Below are 20,868 nucleotides of genomic sequence, written 5' to 3' on the forward strand. Positions count from 1 at the left end.
AGCTGCGGCAGGCTGGTCCTAGGTGAGCCAGAATTTCTGGGCTGGGGGTGGGGGTGCCTGGGCTCACTCTGCCTCCATGGCCCCTGTACCAGGTGATCTCAGTCCTGGCCGGAGGTGGCAGGGGAGGGACAGGCACTCCTAGACAGAGGTGGTTGGGAGAAAGACACAGAGAAGCCTGAACTCATATTTCTGAAAATTGGACACGTTATTGAGTTTTATGAATGCCTGTCCTGCCCGAGGGATGCATAGCTATAAACTCGAGGCTGGGCTGCCATGATCTATCCCCTCCCCCCGTCAATCCCCGTCCCCCCCCCCCCCACCCCTGACCCTGATGTCTGAGGCCTGGAGGATGATCCAGCTGCTTTTTTTTACTAGGCTTGCTCAGCCTGCAGTCTGGGCTCCTGCTGCTGAAGGGACAGAAGGCGGATGTTGGGAAGAACTTCCTAAGGAAGCATCAAGAGGGGCCTGTGCGATCCTAGCCTCAGGTGGCCTTTAGGGAGGGGCTCTGCCCAAAGTCCCCTTTCTGAGCCCTGAGCCCCAGTAGACCCTAGCTTTGGGAGGTTGACTGACCTGATAGGGTGGGACAAGTTGCTGAACTTTCTCAGGCTTGGATGGAGCTCAAGTGGGCAGCAGAGAGGTCTAGGGGACTTCATTCTGGTGGGACAAGCTCCTGGCATCTGAGCAAGGTGAGAGCGTCACAGACATTGTCTTGAGGGCTTCTCATAGCAGCTTTCAAGAAGCAGGAGTCATCAGCCCCATGCTGCGTAGAGGGAAACTGAGGCGCAGAGGGGGCCATCTCGGGAGTGCTGAGTGCTGTCCCACAGGGCTGCGGGCTGGCTCCCAGGCTGCTGCCTGTGGCCACAGCTGCAGAACAGGAGGACTCTCAGGGCAGTCAGGGCCGGCTGCCCTCGGCTGCAGGAAAGACGGGGTCTTAGAGCCGAGAGATTGTGCAGTAGGTGGGCTCATGGAGGCCACCTCCCTGCCGGTCAGTCCTGCTGCGCTGTGGGTGCTGCAGCGAGAGCAGAGTGGACAGCGGCTGCAGAGTGGAAAGAGCACTGGATGGGAGCCTGGCCTTCGCCTGTTCCATAAACATTTATCGAGCACCGTGCTATTACCCCATTCCATCCCACAATAGCTCTGTGGCGTGGACACTGTGCATTTCATTGATTCTAAGATACAGTCTTACAAGCCGGAAGCGCGTGCTGATCGGGGGCGGGGGGTGGGTTATGAGGGCGAGCATTTTTCTTTCTTCGTGGTCTATGCCAACGGCATGGTTTACACCAACGAATAGTTCTGCGCGATACAGAGATCTGCCGACTTTGCAACTAAGGAAATAATCATGGTAAGCGTGTTAATGGGTAACACCTGTGAAGTGTTGAACAGTGCCAGGTACTAGATTACGAGCTTCGTTATTTTTGTCGCTGGTTCCGTTCTGCAGATGAGAAGACTGAGGCTGAAGAGGTGGCGCAGGGTCACACAGAGCAGGGATCGGAACCACATCCGGCTGACGCCAGCTCCCTGGGTTCTGGACCGCTTGGGATGTCAGTGAGTCCACCTGCTCTGGCGAGGCCTGTGCTGGGCTCCGGAGAAGAGCCGTGAGCAGGGCAGATGCGGTCCTGGCTCGCTCAGACCTTCGGCAATCTGGCGTGGGTGAGGTAGCCTTGGGGACCCAGATGGCTTTGCGGGTCCCTGGGCGACTGCTGGCGAGGGTGGGGTCAGGAAGGGGGCGTGTCCAGCACTTCCGCCTTCAGTGTCCCTGCTGCTAGCGTTTTTTTGCCCCGTAAGTAATTGTGTGTAAGGCAATTTTGCCCTAAAAGGATGAGAAGATAACTGGTTGACGCTTTGATTTGACAGTTTGTTTTCATTTCTCCGCGGACCCAGTCCCCCCATGTTTATACCACAGAGATCTCAGCCCTCATGATCGTCTGGATTGTGGTGCAGAGTTTGAACTCACACCTGCCAGACAGCTTTGGAACGTCTATCAAGGGACGTGCCACAATATCCCAAGAACAAACAATGGCGCAGAAGGCTTTCACGTTGCAATGCGAACCTCATTTGCAAACACGCATCCTAGTTTTTGGAAACGGATTTTTCTCTTAGGAAGGAAGAAATTTTAGGGAGAATCGAAGGCGTGTGACGCTGCGCAGAACGATGAACCCACAGGCAAAGAGACATGTGCAATACTCCGACCCAAAGGCTCCGAAGACAAGTGTGAAGGTTCATCCACCAAATAAAACCAGCTATTCTCACTGCATTGCTATGGATTTGTACGTATTTTATTTTGTTTTTTATTTTTTTGATTTGCACGTATTTTAAATGTATTCAAATACTTTGCGTTTTGCAATAGTTTTTTTTTTTTTTTTACTTTGGTATTCACTTTTCATGTGTCATCCTGTCCTTTTTAAGGAACACCCCTCTTATTTTTTTGTGGTGTTACCCGGGATGGCAAAATTGCCTTATGGCCAATTAGTTATGCGGTGAAAATATGGCAAAAATGTGTGCGACAAAGCTGCTTATGGCAAAGCTGTTTAGAGCCAGAAGGTGGGTGGAGTGGGCACAAGGGAATGCTCAGGAATGCTGCTTGGGGGTGCTGAGGGAAGCCCTAGGGGTGCTTTACAAAGGATGTGACCATTGGCCCTCCCGCCTCCTTGCCACCGCCTCCCTCCCTCCCCTCCTTGCCACTGTCTCTTGTACACCCATCACCTTCTCCAGGCAGGGCACAAGGTTGGTGTGTACATGTAAGGTGGCACCAGAAGTCATGGATCCATGTACATCAACTGCCTCTCACCAAGAAGTGACAGAAGCCTCAAAACCCAATAAAGCCAAATCTCTGAGCAGGGGAGCCATGAACAGGTGCATCAAGGGGCTGATGATAGAGCCTCAGGATGTGTGACGGGAAGGCCAATTAGCTTCTGGGGTATCCGGCCCCAGAGAGGAGGCAGGAGTGTGTGGTGGGCAAGAATGCAGACTTCAAGGTCAGATAAATTTTGGTTCTCATCTGGACTCTTCTACTTACTCCCTGGGCGACCCAGGCAAGCTTAGTGATTTCTCTGAGCCTTGGTTTCCTCTTCCATACAATGGGAATAATAATGTTATTAGTTGTCTATTGCTGCATAACAAATACCACTCCCCGCCCCCCCAATTTAGTAGCTGAAAACCATATATATTTATTGTCTTGCAGATTTGGGGGGTCAGGTATCCAGGAATGGCTTAGCTGAGTCCTCTGCTTGGGGTCTGTTACAGTCAATGGGCTGCAGTTTCGCGTCAATGTCAGGGGCTGTAGTTTCATCCGAAGGCTGTGCTGGGGAAGGGCCCACTTCCTAACCCAGGCGCAGGATGCTGGCAGCGTTCGATTCCTCCAGGGCTGTCAGACTGAGGGTCTCAGTTCCCCACTGGTGGTTGGCTGCAGGCTGCCCTCGGTTTCTTGCCACGTGGGCCTTTCCAGCTTGCTTTGTCACGAATTGCCAGAGAGAGAGAGGGCAAATGAAGTCACAGTCTTTTATAACCCAGTCCCAGAAGCACAAGGCCGTCACCTTTGCCCTATTCTGTTATTAATCATGAGAAGCAACTCACCAGCCCACACTCAAGGTGAAGGGATTGTTACACAAGGTGTTATTATGTGACTACCAGGAGATGGGGATCATTGGGATCCATCTCAGAATACAATAATATCTATTTTGTGGGAACGTCATAAAGAGTAAATGAGAGTCTGCACGTATGTAATCAGCGTGGCACCTGGCACACAGGATCTGCTCAATACAGTGATTATTGTTATTTTGTTGTTGTTGTTGTTCTCAAAGCCGTTCTGGGCTGAGGCTGAGATAGGACAGAGCCCAACAACCCACCCCATCTCCACGCAGTCAAATCCTGTGTATCCCTGGGCTCACCCCAGTGCTCCAGGAAGGTTTCCCCCAGTCAGCTGTGAACTGTACTTCCTTGAATGTCCCCTCCTTGTTTGCAGGGAAGGGAGCACCCACCCCTGGCTGGGCTACAGTCACAAACACCCCACTAGCATCGTCTATCTCATAGACCTTGGCGGTGGTGGGACTACAATGTTTGAGGTTTACAGATTTCTGAGATATAGCAGCGGAAGGGTTATGTATATACACACACATACATATACACACACACACACACACACATATTTAATCTGGAAGTTACAAATTGTGAAGTTTGCATTATTACAAAATAAATAGAACTGTGACTTCTGTTTCACAATTTCTGTAGTTCCTTTATGTCCTTTTGGCAGTGCTGGCGTGTTGCTGACAGATACAGGATTTTCTCTCCCTCTGGGAAATCGGAGGGGGGGGTCATGTGACACCTTCCCACTCTGAGTGCTCTGCTCGTTAAAGATGAGGGAACCACCACTCAGGTGATTGGTCCAAGATCACAACACGGTGGAACCAGGATTTGGTTCTCTGGTTCTAAGCCCATGCATGGTCTTTATGTTATGTTCGTTCATCCATTTATTCAGGAAGCATTGTTTAGTCTCAGCGATGTGCCAGCCTCTGTGCCAGGTACTAGGAATAGAGTGATGAGTACGTTTTTGTGCCAGGTCTAAAATGCTCTGAATGTTCCCCTTCTCTCCTACTTCCATTGGATTATAGTTTTTCCAAACAGAGCCCCCACTTTCTCAACATCTCTCCTTCTCTGTCAGCCAATGGTTCTATCAGCCATTGGTTTGGGTGGAAATGTAGCAGGAAATGGCTTTAAGGTCCCAAGGGAGAAGGATCTGACCAGATATAGATTTGGATGAAAGGTGGTCAGAGGCCCCGGAGGAAAATGAGGAATGAGGTCTATAGATTAAAGTAGCTGAGTAACTTTTAACAGCAGCCCCTTCTCTCTGCCTGGATAGCCCCAGACCTCTCCCCTCTCCCCTCTCCCCTCTCTTCTCTCCCCTCTCCCCTCTCCCCTCCGTGGCCCTTGAGGAGTTAAACCCAAGCCACTGCCTTCCTGCCCAGTGAGCCAGGTGATGGGATTGCAGTTAATGGCAATCTGAACAAGTTTGGTCAGCTTGAAATACATAAGGAGATTGAAACATGAAAATGCCCTCGAAATTTATACAATTGATATATTGTAGCTCAGCCAGCTGTTAACTCCATTGTGTGAAAGATGGCAGAAATAATTTGTAACCAGCATCACATTTGTTTACTGAACCTTTGCAAAGGAGGGCACAGGAGAGTCAGCTGTGTCACCAGGAATATCCCCACCCTCCCAGCCCCCCATCAGGCCCCACCACAGCAGTCCCTCGGCCAGACGCGAATTGCTTCTCAGTGGGACGTTTGTGGGCTAGGCACTGGTCATGTGGTGGTGAACAGAAGGGACAGTCCCGCCCTCCTGAGCTTACTTACTGGCGGGAGAGAGATTGTAACAAAGGAATATACTAGTAACTACAGTCCGGTAGTTAGAAGTGCTCTGGAGAAAAGAAGGGTAATGGGATAGAAAGGGAAGGGAGTTGGTGAAGGGGGAGCTTAGGGGAGCTTCCAGACACTGGGGCCCTAAACAATTCTTGACAAGTGCAAGCCTCACTTACGTCTCTGTTCTATAGCTTCCCCTTCCATTTACTAGCTGTGTATCTTTGGGAAAGTGACTTAAACTCTCTGAGCTTCGGATGCCTCATCTGTAAAGTGGGAATAATAGATATCTGTCACAGGATTATTTGAGACAAAATGTATTAAAGCTCATTGCTCCCTGTAAAGTGTTCTATGTGTGTGAATTGTTAAGATTGCAATTACAGTGCAAGGTCATTCATACACTCATTTATTCTTTCCTTCACCAAATATTTATCGTGCGCCTTCTGTGCGCCTTAAGGGGCCCCCCACTCCTGATTTGCTATTCTGGCCCCAGCACAGAAAGACTTTGGCCTGGTTGAGCTTGGGCTGGAATATTTAAACAAGATTTTACCAAAGTCTTGGGAATGACAGCAGGGAAATAAGCATGGCAGAGCTTGTAGGTTGTGTGTAAATGAGCATGTTCGTATGTCTGTGTCTGTGTGTACGTGTGCATATTTGTGTGGTATGGGGGAGGTGTTAGGGGACCATGCTTCATCTCAGGGCACAAGGTGACTTTACCCCATTTGGGGTCTGTAATATTCCTAAACCTCTTATATCCCCTCACCCCACGACAAGGGGACAGCTCAGAGGTCGCCATTCCCATTTGGCGGATGAAACTAAGGCCTCATCAGATCTCCGGCTTGGAGAAACGAGCACCACACAGCCCCGAGTTCCTGCTCCAGCCTCTGCCCTATACCCGCCCCCCCCCCCCCCCCCCCGCCCACAGCATCCTGTATCATCCCCTGCCTCGACTTCTCGGGGCTCCCAAACGTACCAGGTTCTGTCTCCTCCCTTCTGGGGACAAAGGAGGGCCTGGCCTGGCATGGCTTCCCACGGCCCCCAGAGTGCCTGCTGTTTCTGGCTTCAGTCCTGGGTGGGGGCAGAACCACGCTGCCTTTGCTCCCCTGGCAACTGGCTGGAATCCTGAATGTACTAGGTCAAGGCTGCCTTTGGCCCATAATGTTCTGACCCTTCCATATAGCTCTGGAGTGTTGCTTCCGCCCAGAGAAACCTGTCACACCACCTCTAACTCCCATGGGACCCCCAGGTTGACGTCTCCGTGTGGTTCTTTACAGAGGTTCGGTAGACAAATGTGTGATTGGTGGCAAATTATTTCTGCCTCCGTGTGGCCCCTCTGGTTGTTCTGTCCTACCTGCTGTGTGTCAATTGCTAACACCCTCTTTAGAGGAGTTCGACCTTGGTCCACTTTATTCTCCTCCTCAGCGAGCCCACCACCACCGGATGCCGACACATCAGGACAAAGACTTCCATCCATTCACACGTGCTCTGTTCTCTGGAGCCGTGGACGGTAAATGCCGTCCCTCCTACCCGCGACATCCTTTAGAGCAGTGGTTCTCAAACTTGGCTGTACATTAGGATCAGCTGAGGAGGGGCGCCTCTGTGCTGACAGCTCAGAGCCTGGAGCCTGCTTCGGGTTCTGTGCCCCCCTCTCTCTCTGCCTCTCCCCTGCTCGCGCTCTGCGTCTCTGTCTCTCAAAAGTAAATAAACATAAAACATTTTTAAAAAATAATCAGCTGAGGAGATTTTAAAAAATACCAATGCCTGGATCCCCCTCCGACCAACTGAATCAGAATTTCTGGGGAGGAGATCTGGGCATTGGTATTTTCTAAAGGTTCCCCCATGTGATTCGAAGAAGCAGCCAGTGCTGAGAACCACTGCCTCCTCCCATCCTAATCTCTCAGGAGCTCCCTGCAGCCTTCACAGGATTTAATTTTCAGATCTCTCATTGTAGCCTTTGTCCACTTCATGTCACTAGTCAATGTCACTTGAGACACATGATTCCATCTGCTGAACTGGACTGTATAGGGCAAGACCAAAACCTCCTTTACTCATGGTGTTATATCTCTGTTAATATGACCCTAAACCAAATATGTTTTTTTTTTCTGTCTACATCCCACTCCATGGCTTATTTAAGCTCACCCAGCCTCTTCTCTTTAACGGCCCTTCTATTTTTCCATGCCATGTCTACCAATATAAGAGTTCCTGTCCAAGTAGGGTGAAAAGTTAATTCCACAAATACATGCAATCAATTCCAGGAAAACATTCCAGGACTTGGTGCAACCTTCTGCAGGGTTCAGAGTGATTATTGGCTCTCCTTGTGTTTCAACAGGTCCCTGTGAGGTTAGCTTCATCCATCGCTTCTGATTTGGGATGCACATAACAGGTATCTAACTCCCATACATTCGATACCTGCTCTTAAGCTTAAATAACAGATTCCATTAAAAGAGCATTAGCATGGCAGTCCCGTAATTAATCTTCTCCGGAGAACTAATAGTTCACAAGGCACGCAGTGGAGCAAGGGCATCATACATCACCAAGCTCATTTATCCTAATTGATTTATCTAAGAATTGCTGGGGCAGCCAACCTTGTGCCCGATGACCCGTGGTGGGGGCCCCATGGGTGCCTGGAGTTGGGGGACAGGAGCAGTGTGCATGGAACTGGGGCTGGCAGGGGCTGGCTTCATCCTGATCACAAGGCAGCAAACAACATAATGGGCCAGCCTCAGAGGCAGGCCGGCCTGGGAAGCTTTTAGAGTCTCTCAGCAGCCCTTGTAGCTCACCCAGATTACACGCGGAGCTATTTCACATCATTAAACCCCCCAATTTTGTCCCTGAGTGCTGCACACTCTGTGCATCAGGCTGGGCTTCAAAGTGACTGCTTTGCCAAAGCAGGTGTAGCCACTGTGGCAAGCTGACCCCGGGGCATGGGGACACATTTGCTGGCTGTTTGTTTGCTCGCTGGCCTCCCAGCCCTGGAGCTGGGAATGATGTGCCCAGGACTTGTATCTGCCCAGCCTGCCTGTTTCAGATCCTGCTGCCATCGGTGCAGGGGGCTAGGGAGTGGGCAACACTGGGCTCCCAGACCCTACCAAACGTCCTCAGGCTGGACAGCAGAAGGTGGGCACTGGGAGTGATCCCTTAGTACAGAACAAGCCTGGACTGTGTATGATTCTGCATCTGTTTTCCCTAAAAAGCAGGAGCCAGGGCGCCGACCAAGCAGAGCAGAGCCTAAGGAAATGGACCCCTGTGCCAGGTGACACCCTCCCTGGCCTCCTGGCACTCTTCTGCTTGGTGCTCTGTGCCAGTACTGACCCTTCCCTACGTTCATCTGCTTTTCTCTCGTAGCCTTTTATCCGAGCCCTTCTTGATGTCCAGCCCATAGCGTGTGTTTGACTCCCCTTCTGAGTCAAACTGACTCCACTTGAATCCACTGCCCGGCTAGCATATGCATCCTGCTTCCCCTGCATCAAGGCTTCTCCCTCTACAGGCACAAGCTGGGAGGGCCCCATTCCCAGCCCCTGTATTTATGTGCCTTGGTTTACATGCCACCTTCTGCATTGCTTTCCTGGTTGTGTCTCCCAGGTCCTCCGGGTTGTGTCTCCCAGCTGGAATCAGAGTCCTGCCCTGATACTGGCCCCATCTGTCTGGAGCATGAATGCGCCCAATCCCCATCCAGGTTTCGCCAGCTCTGTCCTCTCCTTGGGGCTGAATCCTGTTCCCTGGCCAAGCTATCCTCTGACCCATGTACCATTTTTGTATCCTTCCCACTAGATATGACAGATCCTTGCATATTTGATCAAGGTCCTCCCTCCTGGAACCTGAAAAGTCTGGATCCTGTTTTTGCCCTTTGCCCACCTTTTCTTGCTATAGTCCTAACTTGCATGAAGGCTGCAGGGTGAGGGGCACCTGCAGACTCAGTGGCTCATGCCTGTGTGACCTTGGGCAATTCCCTTTCTTTAAGCTTCAGTTTCTTTATCTGTGAGATGAGAAGGTTGGAAATAATGGTTTCCAGGGTTTCAAAGGTTTTACGTTTGAAATAAAACGGAAAACAAGGGATCCTGAAGACAAGGAGGGATTAATATGGTGGTCAAATCAAACTAGGTCTCCTCTCCCCTCTGCCTGGGGCTTCCACATCATGCAGAACTTAGCAGTGGATTTACAGAAGATTCTCAGCACAAGGGCCCTGGGCTCTCACCTTTGGAAAATGGTGCAATTTAATGGTAATGCAATTACAGATGTGCTGAGATTGAAACAGCCCATCTTATCTCAAACTCATCTTCCCCACCAAGTATCAGGGCAGGTGCTGATCCATAATGGCCGCTGAAATGAATTCACCAGGCAGCTGGGGGCTCCTAGAGAGATCTGTGTGCAGAGAAAGACAGGATGGGAGGGGGAAGGGAGATAGAGAGAGGGAGGAAGGTAGCAGGGAGTGAGTGAGAGGAAGAGAGAGGGAGATATATGACACATGAAGAAATGGGGAGAGACAGAAGGAGAGATGGAGGGGGGTGGCAAGGAAAGAGAGAGGCAGGCAAAGAGAGAGAAAGGGACAAAGCAGGGAGAGAAGGGGAATCTTGGAAGAGTGAGGGAGGGAAATAGGAAGGAAAAATAGGGAGAGAAGAAAAGAGAGGGAAAAAGAGAACGTGTAATGGAGAGAGACAAAGAGATGAAAAGACTGGGAGAGACGGTGAAAGAAACAGAAGAGGGAGGGCAGAAAGGGGGAAAAAGAGGGATTTCTGACTGGGGGTGGATATATAGAGAGAGGTTTAGAGAAGAGAGGGAGGATGGAGGGAGAGAAAGAGAGATTGAGAGGGTCAAGAAGGAAGGAGAGGTAGAGAAAGCGGGAGGGGAGAGAAGGAAAGAGACATAGACAAGAAGGGGAAGGAGCCAGGTGGGGCTGGAGATGATAATGAGACAGAGAATTTCAGGGAGAGGAAGCTTGATTAAAGGGAACGGAGATGGGTCTGTATTTCTAGAACATTAAGCTTCTCAGACCCACCAGAGGCTCTGTGTCATCCTAAGCGAGAGTCCAAACAAAAAAGAAAAGGAGAGAAAAATCATGAAATGAACTAGAAGGAATGAGCTCCTCAGGACAAAGGCAGCCACCAGAGAGAGCAAGCACAAGAGAAGGCACTTGAGTATTGGGTCCAGATTTAGAGAGGGGATTGGGAGCTCTGGAAAGAAGGAAAATGTAATGATCCAAGACCCTAGAATAGGCACAGCTCCCCAGACAGCCAGTCAGTCCCTCTAGCCAGTATTCATTTTCCACTCGCTGGCAATTCTGGGACAGCTTGGGTTCAGCACCACGGACAGCTCCAAGCTTCCCTCTGAGGTTCAAGCTCCGCAGACCAGGGCGGCGGAGGACTGCAGCCCCCCTCCCACCTTGGCCCCTGGCTTCTCCTGAAAATGGCTCTTTTGGGCAGTTGGAATGCAGGCCTGTGAGCTGCTGAATAGATCAATTATTTTTCAGAACATGGTTTTGATCTCGACGTTACTTCACTGGATCACTGAGTGGAAAGGGCTCGCAGAGAAAATGGCATTTTTTATAACCCTGGCAAAATGCTCCCGCGCTGATGAGATGAGCCACCCAGCGAGAGCGCGCGCGCACATATGATACATAACTAACCAGAAGCATAATCTTCTAAATTGAAAGCCATAATGTTTGCTGTTGGAGCTAAATATTAACAGGGCGTTGTCTCCCAATGACCCTCGGGAGGCAGCTGGCTTAGCGGGAGGCTGTCGTCATATTCAAGCTACTTGATTAAATTCCTTTCTGCCGTCAGAATTAAGAAATGAATAGTTTTATGAGAGTCATGCCACAAAGGACAGGGAAATGAAATGCTCAAGAAAGAGGGTGGGGCCGGGTGCCCGCCAGTACCTGCCTGGTATTTCTGGAGGGAGCAGCCTCACCCTTCCTGGGGGCGGGCTAAGGACTGCAGGCTGACTGCTGGGTGAGAGCTGCTCTCTCTTCCCCCCTGGCATCCCTGCTGACCCAGCCTTGCAGCTTCCTTTCCTGCTGTTCATCTGAGAGCGGAATGGATATAGGCGACCTTCCTCAGGAGGCTTTTCAATTATTCATATCAGAGGCAGGAAAATGTAGAGGCTGAAATCACGGCCTCTGGGGCTAGACTCCTGGGTTCGAATCCCAGCTCTGCCACTCACTGGCTGTGTGACCTCAGACAAGTCATGTAACCTCTCTGTGTTGAGCTTTTTCAGCTATAAAATGAACTTATTGTACTACCCACCCTCCAGAGTTGTTGTAAGGATTTAATGAGTCCTAAAATGCTCGGATTAAGGCTGACTATGTAGTAAGTACTATATAAGCATTTATTATTGTTACAATTTGATTTAGATGGAATTGTATAAAATTGTTGCTTTGCAGATAAAATATCCAATATTGACAACTAAATATGAAGTTTGTACAAGATGTTTTTCTTCTGTGGCCGCTCTTTTTGTGCCTCATGGCCCTGACACAGCCTCAGCAACATTGCAAAGGTTCTGTTACTTAAAGATATACTATCAGGGTGCCACTTTTTGTCCTCAGAGAAAGTGCTTTTTTATTAGAAAAATACCAATTAACCTCAGGCTCAGAAAGTTTAATTTGTGTTTCCTTTGGAGGGAGGAATGCAGAGGGAATCACCATTTCTTGGCCACCTTACTAAGCATCCTGCCCTGAAGTGGGTGCCTTGCATATATTAAGTTTGTGGGCACCTGGGTGGCTCAGTCAGCTGAGCGTCCGACTTTGGCTCAGGTCGTGATCTCACGACTTGTGGGTTCGAGCCCCGAGTCGGGCTCTGCACTGGCAGTATGGAACCTGCTTGGGATTCTCTCTCTTGCCCTCTCTCTGCCTCCCCCCCCTCTACTGGTGCTTTTTCTCTCTCTCTCAAAATAAATAAGCAAAAAAAAAAAAAGAAAGAAAGAAAGAAAGTTTGTCTCCATAATTCTGTGAAGTGGGCATTGGGACCTATTTTATAGATAAAGAAACTGAAGTTCAGGGAAGTTGAATGCTTGTTGAAAACCACATGGCCAGGGAAGCAGAACGAGAATTCAAATCCACTGCATCATTCTGGAGGAAGAGAGTGAGGTGGAATGCATATTTGATGAATCCTGTCTGGCCTTATCCATCCTTTTCTTTGGATTTCTCCTCCGACCTTCCTCCCAGAAGACCCTTTGTGTCTGTGTCTCCAACATGAGCCTCTTCCTTTTCCCTTTGGTAAAGTGAAAAAAATATAAGGTCACATGAACAGCCCCACCGCCTGTCTGGGAAGCCTACTCTGCCCTCTAACAACCTGGTTTTAAGAAGAGCCATGTTTATTTATTTACTTATTTATTTTTTTAAAAAAAGATTTTATTTGCTTAATCTCTACACCCAACGTGGGGCTTGAACTCACGACCCTGAGATCAAGAGTTGCATACTCCTCCAACTGAGCCAACCAGGTGCTTCGGGAAGAGCCAGGTTTGAATGGGTGACTCAAAACTTCCGGGAGATCTGCTCCTGCAAATAAAATCCTTCCCATAGTAAACAGTCCAGAGGAAAGTGGGAGGGCATGGGAATTAACGGAACCTGAATGAGTGGGCTGGTGAGAGGGGACTTGGAAAACAACCACCTGAAACAGCATTTGTATCAGAAAAGAAATAGTCATGGGGGAACGGGAGGTATTGCGTGAAATCCCCTTTTTTTTCTTAGTTTGAGAGTCCACCTTTTAGCCCCAGAGAGAAGCAGGCAGAGAGCATTCTGTTCTGACCATGAATAGATTGGGTGAACCTGACCCGGGGAACATCTCTAGTGGTTCCTAGGATGGTGAGGGAGAAGGACAAGTGCCCTAGACAACCTTGGGGTGCAGGTAGAGCCGGTGGGAAGAGCTGGCTTCCAGTTTAGGAGGGACTGAGCCCCACGGGTAGCTCCCAGCAGGAGCTCAGCCTCGGAGAAGCACCCTAGGAAGTTATTGTAGGGGCAGTTGGGGACTTAGACGTGGGAGGAGGAAGAGACAGGCAGTAGCATTCGTGTGCTCGCATCTATATTCAATGCTCGTCAAAACCCAGTAAGATTGGTATTGTCATCTCAATTTCATGGGGCAGCCATTCATAAATAACGATAGTGGTGGTGAGGTGGTCCTGGTGGCGGCAGAAGTAGCCGTTGGAGCACTTGCTCCGGACCCAAGATACTTCTGTAAGTGCTTGTAGACTTGAGCAGCCTTGGCTGTAGGCTTGTGCCGCCTTCCCCTCCCATACTGGAGAGCTGTCACTGGGAAGTGCTACCCAGCCAGGAACCATTTCTATTTCTAACCCTTCTTACCTCTAGATGGGGTCCTAGCTTGGTCTCATTAATGGAATGTGAGGGGAGATCATGTGTGTTCTTTCTGGGCCCAGGGGGATGAGCGTCAGCTCTGCCTTCTCCACTTCTCTCTCCTGTCCATTGGCTGGATGCAGAGGGCTTCCTGCCTCTAGGAGAGGGCAAAGACATTACCTAGAAGCAGCACGGGTGCCCAGATCACCAGGTGAAGGAAAGACACCAACTAAACAGAAACAATCTTTTTTTTTTAAGTGTTTATTTTTGAGAGAGAGAGAGAGCGCGCAAGCTGGGGAGGGGCAGAGAGAGAGGGAGACACAGAATCTGAAGCAGGCTCCAGGCTCTGAGCTGTCAGCACAGAGCCCCACGTCGTGGGGCTCGAACCCACAAACCGTGAGATCATGGCCCGAGCCAAGTCGGACACTTAACCGACTGAGCCACCCAGGCGCCCCATAAACAGAAACAATCTTATTCAATTATTATATAAATGAGAAATGCATTTCTATTATGATAAGCTGCTGAATCTCAGGACATATGTGTTACAGCGGTTATCATTACTTTAACAAACAGATGTACATTGTCTCATTCAATCTTCACAGAAACTTACAGAGGGCGAGTGTCAAGAACCCATCCTAAAGGCAAAGAAATCTAAACTCAGAGGTTAAGTGATTTGTTTGAGGTTCCACGATTACAAAGTGATTCAGCCTGAGTTCGAACCCAGATCCCCCTGACTCCAGGTTTATAGCACAAGAGTTCCTTCACTGTGACCTTAAAGTGAGGGGCGGGCACAGAAAAGATGGTGGGGCTTCTGGAGGTGGAAATGGTAAGGAAGCCTGCCCTTACCCTAGAATTAGAACCAGTCCTGAGTGTGGATTTCAGAACAACTTCAGGACTAATGAGTCAGAAAGAGAAACCTGCAGTGACCACATGCTGGGCTCAGGTGGGGGGCAGAGTCGGGGGGGGGGGGGGGGGGGGGGAGAGGAAGGCAGAGAAAAGAATAGCATACTGATGACCCTGAACCTGACCGTCCTGCACTAGCTGAAGGGGCCTCCATGAGGCTAAAGCGAGGACTTGAGTCCAAGAGCACGGGTATGACCTTTCCCCTCCAGGATCCTTCCTCTAGGATGTGGAAATGAGACAAGAACAACAATCCCAATAATAATAGTAGAGGCAGTGGTAGCAGAATTTGGTGCTGGTATTTCTATATGGTTCCAAGTGCTTCACAGGCATAAATTCAATCCCGAAAGCAGCCTTATGAGGCAGGTGCTAAAACCACACCCATTTACAGAGCGGGAAACTGAAACACAGCTTGTCATACAGCCCTTAAGAGAAGGCACTGGGATGTGAACCCAGGCCCTTCCTCCGCAATCCGTGCTCCCCACCTCCCAGGAAGGGGGTGGCTGGTGACTGGTTCCCAACTGGGCCAGTCCTGTTGGAGATAGGAATCCAGGTCTGGCCTCAGGCAGAGCCACCTTGGAAGACCAATGAGAGGCAGTGGAGTGCCATGTGCCTGGGCCCGGATAAAGCTGACCTTGGTGGCTGTGTAGATTGGCCGATGAGCCTTCTAAGCTCTGGCTTCGTTTTCTTGAGCGCTCGTCTCGGAAAACTTGCCTGAATTCATGTGCGGTCTCCATAGGGGCAAAGTCTGTTGTTACTTTTTCTCCCCAACAGGAATGTGGGTGGGCCTTATTAATTCCTCACCTGGGAATTATCCACTTTGTGGCAAAACCCCAGCTTCCAGGATGACTTAGCCCAGCTCCTCACCCGCCTCTGGAGTGGCCTCACTCATCACCGTTGCTCGGGGAATGCAAAATCACTTTAATATCGGCTAGAGACAAGCGTAATTAGGAAGGTAAATCTGCTGAAAAAAAAATCATATTATGCAAATGTGATTAGCAATGACTTTCGGGTTCTTTGTTATCTGAGGGTTTCTCTTCCTTGGCACAAATGTGGAGAGTCGGCTGCTGCATTCACTGGGACGACTCTTACCGGGTGCCCAGGAAATGGGAGCCTACAGCCTTGGGCCACCGGAAGGGGATTCCTTTGCCAATCCCCCTTGGGGAGTCTGTGCGTCCCCAGTCAGAGCCAATTCCTGTGGAGGAGCCCCAGGGAGCAGACCCTCACTGGCCATAAGTCTCCCTGGGAGGGAAGGAGGCTCTTTGCTTCAGGCTAGAGCTGACCTTACAATAGAATGAGCTGGAGGTGTGGTCCTCGGATGGCTGGTTCCCACAGTGGGACCACCATGGTTTGAGGGTGTGACCTTGGCTCTGCCTGTGTGCACCACGGGGAGGCGGTCAGAGCCTGGAGTGGCTTCATGCCTGCTTGGGCCTCATGAATTACTTTACAGCAGAGATGTTTCTTCCCAGGATTAGAACACACAATGGATTCTGCCAGATTCGGGTCTTCTCTGGACACGGCTGCACATGTCACACACTCTGGCTTTCGGGGTTTGTTTTATGAGATAGAAAGGTGATCATAAAGGTGAGAATGTTAAAAAAAAAAAAGAGGCACCTGCTTAGTGAGTACTTATTAAATACCAGGTACTGTGCCCACCTCATTTTATTTTTCTAACACTTATATGAGGTGGGCACTGTTATTAGTATTTCTCTATTTAGATTAAGAAACGGTACGAGATGATAGTGGTCGTCATGTAACAATAAATGTAAGTCACATCCTTATGCTGCATATTTCATACACTATTATATGTTAGTTACATCCCAGTAAAACTGGGAGGAAATCACAAAAAAAAAAAAAAAAAAAAAGAGGAAGCAAGCATAGAATGGTTAAGCGGTTTTCTCTGGGTCACCTCTGTTAGTAGCAGAGGCAGGATCTGAACTCAGGTTTAGCTTGATTCTGAGGTCTACACTGCCGGCCACGAAGCCGCTCTTCCCTGTGGGGCGTCACGCCAATGAGTCAGGGTCAGAAACATTCCTAAACTCCCATTCCTGTCTCGAGCATGCACATCCCTGACCGTGCCCAGATGACCCCAGTGAGACTTCCAGAAGTTTCTGGAAGCTGGCAGTCCCTGCTCTACCCTGGGAGGGTGGCCCTGACTCTCTACTCCTGGGACTCCTATACACTGATCACAGCCCACCCCTTAAGGCTGTTGGGACACTTGGGTCTGGAGGAGATTAGGGGTCCTTTTGGGTCCCCTCGTAAGTCGCCCTCCAGTGCAACCCTGCTCTAGATTTCTGGGAGCCCACCATCTCTTTATGTACCCTCATTTCTCTCCTGTCCTTTTGGAGGCCCGGGGCCCCCCACTGTGACTCCCTCCCCCACTTCTGAAGGGACCTCGAAGCCTCAGGAAGTTCTTGCCCCAGGTGTGCTGCCTCTGGCGGGGTGTGGAGAAGCCAGTGCCACCTGGGGTGCAGAAAACAGCCGCCCCAGCCCTGCCCAGGGCCCCCGGGTCTGTGCAGCCTGCCCCAGTCCTCTCTGGCCAGCAAGCCAGGCACACATAGGCCCTTCTCAGACCTTCGTTTCCAACAGCCACCGGGTCATCCTCCTCCGTGGGGTGTCATCAGTCTGCTCAGACCTGACGTGTCCAGAGTCGGCCTCCTCTTGCCCACAGACCTGGTCTCTGTCAGTGCTCCAAATCCAGGAATGGCATCCGCGACCCCTTTCTGTCCCTCACTCCCACATCGAATGGATGCCAAATCTCTCAGATGCATGCTCTTTCCTCCCCTTTCCATCCACACTGCCTTGGATTAGCTCGCCACCTCTCTCTTGCATTCTTGCAAAGCCTCATCCCCGCCTCCGGGCCCCCGAGGTCAACACATCTGGCGTCAGTGTTATCCCGGTTCACTCTGGCATTGTGGCCACAATACCGTTCTAACGCAAACTGTCGATGGCTGTCCATTGCCTACGAGTGACAGCAAAATCCTTGGACAACATCCGAAGCCTAACATGGCCTGGCCTCCACCTCTCCAGCCCACGTCCCCACTGCTCCTCACAGGACACTCCAGACCAATCCGCTTTTCCTTATAACACGCCCCTATGTCTGCGATGCCTTCCCTTCTTCCCCCAGGGGCAATGCGAGACTGTGCCCCACGCTGCCCTGTAAACTCTGTCGGCTCCTGGGCCGGTGTGGATCCTTCTCCCCACATTGTCCAGCACTCTGTCTGCTGCCCTTTTACAGCCCGGATTACACTGCAGTTATTGGTTTATACACCTGTCTCCCAATTGGCCAACAGCCCCCGGAGGGCAGGCACGCAGGCTTATTTATTGCCGAGTCCCCAGCCTGGCAGATGGCCCGGCACATAGTAGGTGCTCAATTAGTGCTGGTTGAATCGAATTTCCTCAGAACTCCTGGAATTGATTCAATTTGGTAACAACATTGTATCCATAGAATTGATTCTTGCCTCCCCCGAGGGCGTATGATGCTACAATTCACCTCCTCATCGGCAGCTTTTTTTTTTTTTTTTTTTTTTTTTTTTTTTGCAGAAAACAAAACTCCCATTTCTGGGCAGAACTGAGCGCGTAGACCGTGTGGGAGGGGCAGGAGGCCTTGAAGCGGAGTGGGCCTTGCTTTTCGCAGCGAAAGGTATGTGGCTTTGAAGACACCCCATCGTGTCATGGAGCTGAAAGACTGGGGGCTCTGCTATATTACTTTCCACAATTGAGCCAGAGGCTAAAAGTAGCCTTCCTTCCTCCTGGCTGGCAAACAGGGGGAATAAATTACCCAGGCACTAAAAGTTGCATTAGGCAAATAAACATTTCGACAAGAATTATACGTGACATTCAAGAGAAAGCAAATAAACCCTAAGTTATGGGGACCTGACAAAGCTCTAGGAAAATTAAGTAACTAAAAATTGTTAGAAGCTTTTAAACCTTCCCTGCTTCTGCCCCCACTGCAGGGGCTCAGAACAATACCACGTGTCCCCTGTCGTGTGTCTCCAGAGGAATCCCCAGGTGCCTGGGACCTCAGATCTGGAGGAACTTCAGAGGGCCTCTGGACCAGTGTTTGTAAAACACTGTTCCATGGAACCCTAGTGCTGCAGAGGTACCACAGGGTCTTCGGGGAGGGGCAACCTAGAAGGCAGGGCCCCTCCACCCCCTCCATCTAGGGAAGTTTCTCTTCAATTGGCATTATATTAATGAAGGATTCCAGGGAGCTCTCTCCTGTGTGATTTGAAAACCACTGCATGTATGAGCAAACATACACCTGCTAGAGAAATTTCTATTAGCACACTTCAGCAAATAATTGTTCAGCCTCTTTTGAACACCTCCGATGACAGGGAACTCATTCCAAGATTTTCAGACAGATCCAGGTTTCTCTACCTTCCTTTGCACTAGATTCCCAACCCAGGACTCTGGTGCCAGGGGCTTGAGCTCGAATCCAGACTGCCCCTTCCTCACTATCAAACACCAGGCAGCTTCTGAAGTTCTCTGTGTCTCAGTTCCCCCATCTGTAAAAAGGAGGTAACGTGCAGGGGCACCTGGGTGGCTCAGTTGGCGAACCGTCTGACTCTCGATCTCGGCTCAGGTCATGATCTCACAGTTCATGAGTCTGAGCCCCACGTCGGGCTCTGCTTGGAATTCTCTGTCTCTGTCTCTCTCAAAATAAATAAAAAATAAACTTAAAAAAAAAGGAGATAACGTGTATTAGTTTCCTGTGACGGCTGTAACAAATCACCACCAACTCTGAGGCTTAAAACAACACACGTCATACAATTTTGGAGGTCAGAAGTTCAAAATGGTCTTCCGGAGTTAAATGAAGGGGTCTCGGGCCACGTGCCTGCTGGAGGCTCCAGGGAGAACCCTTGCCTTTCCAGAGGCCACGTTTATTCCTTGGCTCATGACCCTTTCCTCCAACTTCACGGCACATCACTCCAGTCAGTATCACCTTCTGTCACCACATCCCTTTCTCTGTCTCAGGCCCTCCCGCCTCCCTCTCTTATGAGGCCCAGCCAGATAAGCCAGGATAACCTCGCCGACTCAGGATCCTTAATTTAATCACACTTGCAAAGTCTCCTTTGCCATATGCACGGTTCCAGGGGTTAGAATGTGGGCATCACTGGGGGGCTGTTGTTCTGTCCACCACATAACCATAGCGCCCACCTCAGAGGCTTGTGGTAAAGGTTCAGTGAGGAAGCGCCCCTGGCAAGCTCTTTGCACGGAGCCCAGCACGCAGACAGAGCTCAGCAGGGCTAAGTCAAATATCCAACCCTTGTGTGACTCACCTCCTCCCCCAAGCCCTCCTACAGCTCAAGGACAGAATGTACCAGACCTTGGCGTTCAGATGATGGGGTCTTGTAGGGCCTGCCCAGGAGTATGGACTGAGGCCCGTGGCTATAGGAAGCCTTGGGGGTTGTTTAAGCAGGGGAGGGCCATGGCAGATACCCTGTTTAGGAGGGCCTTGCTGACCGCAGTGTGGCTTAAAGGAGACAAAGCAGGTGCCGGGAGAATGGGTTGGAAGCTTCACCTTAGTCCGAGTGACATGAGCAGGACTGGACCCGGGCTGGGGAGCAGTGGCCAGATTGAAGGACCATTTCGGAGGTGGAGGTGGGAGGACTTGATTGGTGGGGGCACGCAGGAGGCAGGGAAGAATCCAGGAGGACTCCCAGCTTCTGGCTTTGGCTGCTGGGGACATGTGAACATCGGTGACTGAAGATGGGGAGGGGACTCGAGGGGGCGGGGCTGGTGAGCTCAGCTCGGAGCCCCACTGGATTGGAAATGCCAGCGGGGCACCCCGGACAGGGGGTCTGAGAGGGAGCTGGATAGATGAGTCTGCAGTGTGGGGGACAGCACGGAGCCAGAGATGGCTTCTGAGAGCCCGAGGTGGTACCTGAGGGCCTGCTGGGGGGCCAGAGCCCCACAGAGTGGGAGGCGGAGGGATGGGGGTGTACCCCAGGATGCTATAGCGTTCACGGGACTAAAGAAGGGTGGTCAACGACAGAGGAGCCATAGCTGTGGTGGGGGAGGCCCGAGAATGCAGCCCCTCCCCCCCCCATTCATCCTCACGCAGCTGCACCTGCCAGAGGGCTCTTACCTGCCGCTGCGCACCTGGGACCACACTCGCAGGGACACTAACGATGCATCCCTCCCGTTTGCCAGGAACTTGCCGGTTTCATCAGCAACGTCACCCTGTCTTCTTTCATCTGTGCAGCCAACCTGCTTTGGAGGGATTTTTCCTTTTAATTTTAAAGATGAAGATGTTGAGGCTCCACGAGGCCCAGAGACTTGCTTTGAGGCCCGTAGCTAGTGGGGGTCTGAGCCAGGGCTTGAACT

General features: G+C 50.7%; 1 long non-coding RNA gene across 1 annotated transcript in view; it reads left to right on the forward strand.

The window, feature by feature from the left end:
• Positions 1 to 4,648, forward strand: part of LOC109255515 (uncharacterized) — a 4,744-nt gene extending 96 nt beyond the window's left edge. The window contains exons 1-4 of the long non-coding RNA XR_002075269.2: positions 1 to 22; positions 376 to 686; positions 1,439 to 2,217; positions 2,713 to 4,648. The exon at positions 1 to 22 is cut by the window's left edge and continues 96 nt beyond it. This is a non-coding gene — a long non-coding RNA (uncharacterized LOC109255515). The remainder of the gene's footprint in view (positions 23 to 375; positions 687 to 1,438; positions 2,218 to 2,712) is intronic.
• Positions 4,649 to 20,868: the final 16,220 nt, after the last annotated feature.

Source organism: Panthera pardus, unplaced genomic scaffold (assembly GCF_024362965.1).
Source record: "Panthera pardus isolate Hobbes unplaced genomic scaffold, ASM2436296v1 HiC_scaffold_11, whole genome shotgun sequence".
In the NCBI taxonomy this organism is placed as follows: domain Eukaryota; kingdom Metazoa; phylum Chordata; class Mammalia; order Carnivora; family Felidae; genus Panthera; species Panthera pardus.